This window comes from Diuraphis noxia, unplaced genomic scaffold, assembly GCF_037042655.1.
Source record: "Diuraphis noxia isolate RWA-SAM2 unplaced genomic scaffold, SU_Dnox_SAM2 contig0004, whole genome shotgun sequence".
Lineage (NCBI taxonomy): Eukaryota > Metazoa > Arthropoda > Insecta > Hemiptera > Aphididae > Diuraphis > Diuraphis noxia.
In genome coordinates, this window is record NW_028301714.1 from 15,922,208 (window position 1) to 15,930,403 (window position 8,196).

At 32.8% G+C, this 8,196-nt stretch overlaps 1 protein-coding gene across 6 annotated transcripts in view; it reads right to left on the bottom strand.

Annotated features, from left to right (window-relative positions):
- Positions 1 to 7,105, bottom strand: part of sd (TEA domain transcription factor 1 homolog scalloped) — a 78,717-nt gene extending 71,612 nt beyond the window's left edge. For 2 of the 6 annotated variants that reach the window (XM_089227345.1, XM_089227344.1), the window contains exon 1: positions 6,799 to 7,105. The gene's annotated coding sequence lies outside the window, so the exon portion shown is untranslated. Of the gene's footprint in view, positions 1 to 6,050; positions 6,427 to 6,791 lie in introns of those variants that run through there. The other 4 variants (XM_015510783.2, XM_015510780.2, XM_015510782.2 and 1 more) reach the window with 3 other exon arrangements.
- Between the last annotated feature and the right edge of the window lie 1,091 nt (positions 7,106 to 8,196).

Here is an 8,196-nt window from a genome sequence, read left to right on the forward strand (position 1 = left end):
AAATATTATCTAAAAGTGGGAACAAAATCTTCGGCAATACAATTGAAACTTGAAAACCTATTATGTATTTATTTATTTAGCAATCTTTATATAGATGAGCTTGAAAAGTATATAATTGTGTACTAAATAAAAATAATTATACGTATTTTTTTCCAATACACATTGATATCACCAATTTTAAATTAATCAATAGTTAGTGGCTTAAAAATAGCAAATGGCCATGACTCATGATTTACTGGTCTATTAAATTTTAGTGAATCGTTAAATCAATAATTGTTTCATGCAATTAGATATATTATATATCATTGATGATAGGACGACCGAATGAAATTAATAAAAAGGTATAATAGGTGATTATCGAAAAATAATTTAAAAAAAACAAAACATGATAACCAAACTGTGGATGAATATTAAATATGTCATTAAGCTCTGACTGAACGATATAGTAATAATTATGATTAAATAATAACCAATAACACAATGTCATATTGAACAAACACTCATTTGATTATTATTATCCATATCTTGGGTACGAGCTTATAGTACTGATAATACATATATACCATAGTGTTCCACAGTTTGGAATCCTGAACTTATTTTATGAGTAATGAGTAATGACTTATGAGTTATGGCCAATATGGCAGCATATAAATACATAAAACTGCAGTGAAAATAATAGAGGAATATAGAGGTTAGTATCTATACATAATAATAATTACAGATATTTTTGCATACCATGCGTACAACACGAATATTACATTTATTGTCTGCACTTGGCTAAACTAATTTTATAGATAATACGCGCATTGCTGACTTTAAACATCAAGTTTGTGTTTACATATTATTCTGAGAAATTAATAATAAACCGTTTTGAGTTTTCATTTTATATTTGTTTGTTAGTCATAACCGAGGTCATAACTCATTACTTACTATATTATAGCCGATAAAAACGTTATTTTACCAAATGAATTAGGTTTCACATTATACAATAATAATATTTATTTAACTAAAATACAATAATAAAATGTGGGTCATTGGATTGGAAACAGTAAACCATGAAAAAACTAAGAAAAAACTAAATATATTATTATGTCAATGATGTACCAACTTCATACTGGGTGTTCAAAATGTTGTGTTAATGAACCAAGTGTCATCTATAAATTAGGTTATGTAAAATAAAAACAGATGACTTGTGAAAGATTAGCGCACGCGTCCCAAAATAAAATTCCAAAAAAGGGATGTAAAGTGGAACTACAACGAACGATTTTCTGAGTTTTCAAGTCTGTGGAGGACGAACACCACAATAACACATCGTTGCATGCCGTCGTCACACGATTCGACACAATTGCAAATTCACATGGGTTTTTAATTAAAATAATAATAATAAGCCGATGTGGACCTCCGTCGCGGCGGCGCGGCGTTCTCTCGACCTACGCTCGCAAACCGCGCATAAATTCAAAGGGGCCGCCCCGTATGGTTTAGCTTCGTTATTATACAATATTATATAATTATTTACATAGGCACATTTATGAGCGCAAACTGATTTTCGTAAAGTAATGTGACGCAATTATATTATATTAACATCTATGTGTGTGCGCGAAATAAATCATTTTAAACACATCATATTATAATATACGCCAGTTATAATATATTTGCACGGTTATACACAAAATATATTATACGAAACATTGAATAATAAACGTAAACAAAAGTATGAAAAAAGCCACGTTCATAACCAGCAGCCGTTAAACACACGATATGGTCGAAAACACGTTACCAGCTACAGAAAACGGGCGACAATTGATCCAAGATTTTGATGAGTAGGTAGCACGTAATGGTTAAACTTGTCATAATTATTCTAGGTGAAATGATTCGTATAAATTTGGAACATTTAACCAACAAAGAGGAGGACAAAAAACCGAAAATAATTCAACAATCGGAAAAACTTATTATAAAATCAGTATAAGATAATTAATTTAATTTCAAATTGCATCATCCTTTCACATTTTTCAATAATTTTTTACAACAATAAAAAATAAAAAATGATTAAGTTAAAATGTTCGTTAAACAAACTTAAGAAGCTACCACAATATTCCACGAAAACAAGACTCCAAAAAAAAAAAAACTAAATTCGTTGATTGTCTATTGTTCAAAAAAACTGGGTTCGAAACTTTTTGCAGAACTCTTAAGGTAAATACGAGTACATTAAAAAGTTTCAAATGCTGTACAGGAATATTGTCTAACTTTAACATTAAGCCCCTTAACACTAAAAAATGTAAATTACATTGTATTGGCTTTTGACAATTACCTATTAATATATTATGATAATAATAGTGATATTTTATTTTAAATAAATGTAAATAATTGAATTCCTATAAATTTTTGCAAAGTATCAACGACTAACAAGTATTATGTAATTAATTTGAACTAAGCTTATTTGCAATTTTATAACCATAAGTCATAATGGGTCGGTGGCGATAAAATATACAATCTAAAAAAAATAACCACTGTACGATGTCACGAAACGAAACAAAATAAAATGGAAATGGTAAAATAAAATGCAATTGAAACCCCCAATCTTATAATTGTATGTAGTCGAAAATATATTTTATAACAGGTACGTGTTTATCTAACAGTAACCCATTGTGATAAATATTAGCCGCAGTATATAGTTACTTTCTTTAACTACAGAAAAACATGGCGAAATTCAATTTAAACCACAACGGTTTGACTAGAAGTTCACTTAATTCAAGGTTCTCTGAATAACAATCAAGATAAAAAAAAATCACACCCCTGATTTAAAATAAAGCATCTCAAAAGACGTATGATCGTCATGCAAAAAGTAAGGTTCGGTAGTTGGAAAACATTAACGTTATAAATCACATTAAAATAAAACAATTAACCATGTAAAAATTAAATTAAATAAGCATCAAGAACTCAATACTGCATGAATAATAATACTTAAAGTTATACTTTCTGTCAAATCCATTAAACAGTATCTTTTACAGGATATACTCGTATATTGTACTTTATACACGTCTTGACATGCTTCCATTTTTGTAAAAGATATCTAATTATTAATATAATTTTAGTAAAGTAATACGATATGGTACATCTTTATTATAAATTCTAATAGTATGATTAAAAGTTTTACGCTCGGAGACAATTATTTTATTGATCTGTTTATGAACCGGGGATGATGAGAACCTGGATGCAAACATTTTAAATTTATTTTCAACTAGACTTGCAGAATTTAAAATATCTCGAAAGAAGACATTAATTATGAATGAATCCAATATTCCAATGAATTATTTTTTTATAAATCGATCATAATATGTTTTAACTTATAAGCAAGATGAAATGTTAACTATAGATTATCAACAAATATAAATATTTAAATTCTCATAATTAAAACCTCATATTGGAAATAACTAACAAAAGTTATTCGATAAATCGTAAAATATTTAAGACAATCCACCTGTAGTAATTATTTCTCAATAAACTTTATTTTAGAAATCGTCAACTTCATTATGTCTGATGGTATACACGGTAATTAGTCATTAGTAGAGTAATTAGCCCTATACTATCGTATAAAAACATGTTATACGAGCAAAGTTAGAAATCAAATAGTTAGAATCAGAATAATATAACAAATAATGATATTTTTTTGTTATTGACAAACTACGTTCGGTGGTGTTAATAAAGCAATTAATTTTTCCTGAATTAATATTGAATATCGTGCTTTCAAACATGCCTAAATGCATATATTTAGATATAGATAGTTAAAACGTATAAATAAATGAATAATTAGATTTAGTTGCTCAACTATTATGTACATTATATATTTGTATATCAGCGATGTCAGTTGTTTTTCAATGAATCCGAAATTAACACACTGACAAAATTAATCAATTTTACTTTTTTTTTTAATTTAAGAAACTTGGTGAGAACCATTAGCTTCGACAATTACAATAAACATATGAACATATAATATCTACTAAATTAGAAAAACATTATATTTTTTTTTTTTAATTTAAATTAAGAAACTAGCCTGGTTTAATTTTTTTTGCATGTGCGTATAGCAAACACAACTAATGATAATTGACCATGCCTGTCAAAACAGTGGTTTAGTATAAAATTGGATTTATTAATCGACTAAATTTTTATTCACAACGAAACCACTTTAAATGAACAGTAGTGACATAATCATAAAATGTACGTTTTCTAAAAACAATAGTAATAATTATACGAGAAATAAAAATTAATAAAATAAAATTTTTACAGTAAGAATATCAATAAATAAAAATAGGATATTCGTTGTTAATTACTAATTAGTTGTTGTTTACTTTTAGCAAATCCACTTCGATAATTAAAACCAATTATAATTATCAATGTTTACTTACTCTTTTACAAAACTATTAATTTTTGTCTTCGAGTATAATATAGTCTATAGTAATATAAAACTTCAAGAGGAAATATATATTAAAAAAATTAATATACCTACTGTCGTTTTTCGGCTAAGTCAATATAATATTAAGGATTAGGTTATGCACATTTGTTGAAACGTATTAAAATTTTAACATTTATAATAATAAAATAAAAATAAATTGGAGGTAGTATAATATATATTATACTAAATTGGTAAAATGTTGCTTTGATATTTTATTTCTAAATATACAAAATTTGAAAATCGTATCCTATAGTTATGGCGAGCAACAGTCATAATACTAAATAGTAGGTCAATACATTTGGGCAATAATAAATTATTCTAAGGTAATTCTAGAATTTAAAATTATTTTCCTCGCAAATGGATTTCCTAACAATGAATCAAGGCAATCAAACATAATATTTAACAGTGTATTTACATAATAATGATTTGTTTACTAGGTCTATAAAAGAAAATCACGATATCAATTAAAAACATTAAATATACTGGATCATATACAATTGGATTACAAGATTGATAAACATAACGCATAATAAAGTCTATATTTATGTTATCTAAGCGCTGAAAAAATTTGTCAAAGGTTAATAAAAAAAAAAATAAATAATAACGACGAACGGTTGTGGAGACAAAAAGCGACCATTACCAGAGCATAATAATAACTCAATGCGTGTATAAAGCTTACACCAATAAATACCGATAACTTACTACCTGCAAGTAACAACCTACTGTCCTTACAATTAGTATTGCTTACAATTTCAGAAGGGAAAGAAAACCAAATTTAAGGGTTGATCGATAAAATACTAATTACTAATAAAATGTGAATTCTGACGACTGACAAAAATTTCAGCAGCATATTATTTAATTTTTACCTTTTACTTTAGAGAAATGAATAAAAACCCTACGCGACGGAATTTCAGACAATTTAAACAGACATACATTTAACAAACAGTTTAGAGCACGATTCCTGTGTCTACAATACCGCTGTTCTCATAGTCGACGGAAGAAAATATTAAAATTCAACAACACTAGTTACGATGTTACTCTGAAACATCCCCCGAGACTACCCACGACGGTATAAACACTACACCACCAAAATACAATACTCGAGGGATGCGTAGTACCTATAAACCCGTCAGATTTTTTTTTTACCAACTTTCAATTCCAAATATCACCAATCGTCGTGGATCGCGCATTTTTTCCGGACAAACGCGTGCGGTCCGATGACCAGGCAATATAAGAGACGGTCGCGACAAAAGCGAATCGTTTTTCGTCCCCTCTTTTCTACCCTCGAAAAAAAATAATAAATAAAAACGAGCCGTCGGCAATAGACTGACTCGCCCCTATGGTCTACCAAAGACTTTCCTAGACACATTGCAAAATGATTAAACACAAACGTTGTATTTTACAGTTTGCAGCAGCAGCAACAACAATAATAATAGTAATGCCTAATAATAAACAATAAATAATAATAAACCGCCGACGATGATGCGAATACACGCCGAATTGGCTCGTCTGTTGGTGGTGCGGTGGGTTGGGGGGGCGACGGCGTTTTGGCGCGCAATGACCGTTATTTTATGAAATCGCGGGGCGCTCCTGCTCTTACCTGGACGACGGCGGTGCGCGTCCTTTGAGGGCGAGTGAGTTTTGGCCACAGGAAAGTTTGAATTCTTAGCTCTTTTTCGAACAGGCCACGAGCTGGACACGCGCGACGACGGTTTGTCTCACACAATCGGCGGAAAATGTCGGGACGGACAACGAGACGCGGCGAGAAAATCGCACGCCACGAACACGCAAAACAGCGTACTACACACACACACACTCGTCGTCGACGAGACGGAAGAGGCGGCGGCGGCGACTGCGAAAAAGGCGGGCACGACGATGATGATAAGACGGCGGCGAACGGATGGAGACTGCCGAGCGGCTGTTCACGCGACAGCGACGGCGGCGGTTACGGGTGCCGGCGGCGGCAGAATTATTATTATTATTGTTGTTATTACGACACGCGCCGCGGTGAATACAGTAACACAACACACGTCCTCCCGGCTACTGGCGACCGTTATGAAAATTACAAAAATCGCGAAACCCCGACGAGCTGCGCACGCCGAGCAAATTAAGAAGCACTCAATCAAATGTAATATTTTCTGGTGCGGTCGTAGTCCTGTTACAGGCGTCGCAATCCCTACTGGTTTCAGCTCGAAGGGTGAAGCCCTGCACCGCCGGTAAACTCCAACCACCGTAACCGTCGTGTTGTGAACCAAATGGCTCAAACCACGGGACGAATTTCAAAAGGCGGCAAATTTGAAAACAAAAGTTTTTTTTTTTTAAATTAAAATTAAACACTTACCCCGTACCGGCGATATGTGATGGTGGTGGTCGTCGTCGTCGTATTCGTCCGTTATATTAAATTATATTATATTAATATAATAATTATTTAGAATTATAATTTATAATAATAACACTAATAATAATAATAATATGTACGTTATAAAATCGCGTAAAAAAAAAAAACTACACGAGTGCGATAGTATGACGTGCGTGCGTAAGTGAGTGCGTGCGTGCGTGTGTCGTTGGCCCCGGCCTGGTGTGTGCGGACATCCAATTTTTACGCACAGTATTCAACTGGTAAACACGAAGCCGCGCTCTGTTTGTGGAATGCCAAGAATGGCGAAAAGAATCCGGACAACGTACCGGAGTGGCGCGCGCATCGCGTGACGCACCAAGCCCACGGTGGGGGCGGCGGCGGTGAGCGAGCGGGTCCAACGGTCACCACAGCTTATAGTGTTATGTACCCCCACTGCACGCCGACGATACTGTCTGTGTGGCTGCCCGCCCCTGGGATCGGCCAGTGTGGACGGCAAGCCTACCGGTATTTCGGTTTCCCACTACTGGCAACACTGCTTCGTTCCCGCCACCGCTGTCGTTGTCTTATACCGCCACAAACGCTGCGGCGAAACGTCAAATTACCTATTGTTATTATTATTGTTCTATAATAATATCATATCGGTGCACAGTGCACACTGCACACTGCACCACTCGTCATCTGAGTGGTACATATTCAAATCTTCCTCACGTCCGCTCAACCAACGACTCTAATTTCTTGTATTTCTCCAAGTTATCTCCTCATCTAAGATTTTTATCTCATATTGTTTAAAACTCAAATAATAGTGATTTGTTCATGACGTCCGCTCAACGATTACGAAAACTCAGAAGCGTATTTACTCCGTATCTGTAAGGGATAAAAAAAAGTTTTTACTTATCAAAAAATTACTCATGAATAAAAAAAATTAATGAACTATTAAATATTGAATGCGCGTTGCAACAATTTTTTGGATCCGTGAGTAAAATGATTTCAAGGAGCAAACGTCTGGGCAATTTCGTATACACACCGTAAACGAGGAAACGAAATAAATTTTTAGTGTTACAAAAATATTAACTGTACCTATGCATATCAAATTGGGTTCACAAATCGCACCTATGAGATGACTATTTACATTATATTATCATGTACACTTAAATTACATATGTATTACAATCCGTTTGTAATATGTGCAATAATAAAATAATGCAAATTTAATTTGAAATGGACATTTTGTTTTAATCATTTGATTAAAATTTCAAGTACACTGAGCAGAGCCGCAGCTAAGGGGGGGCTAGGGGGGTCTTTTGCCCCGGGCGGCAAATTTTTAGGGGCGGCAAAATATAAAAACATTTTTTTTTTCTAACACTGAAATGCTACGATAATTATACGC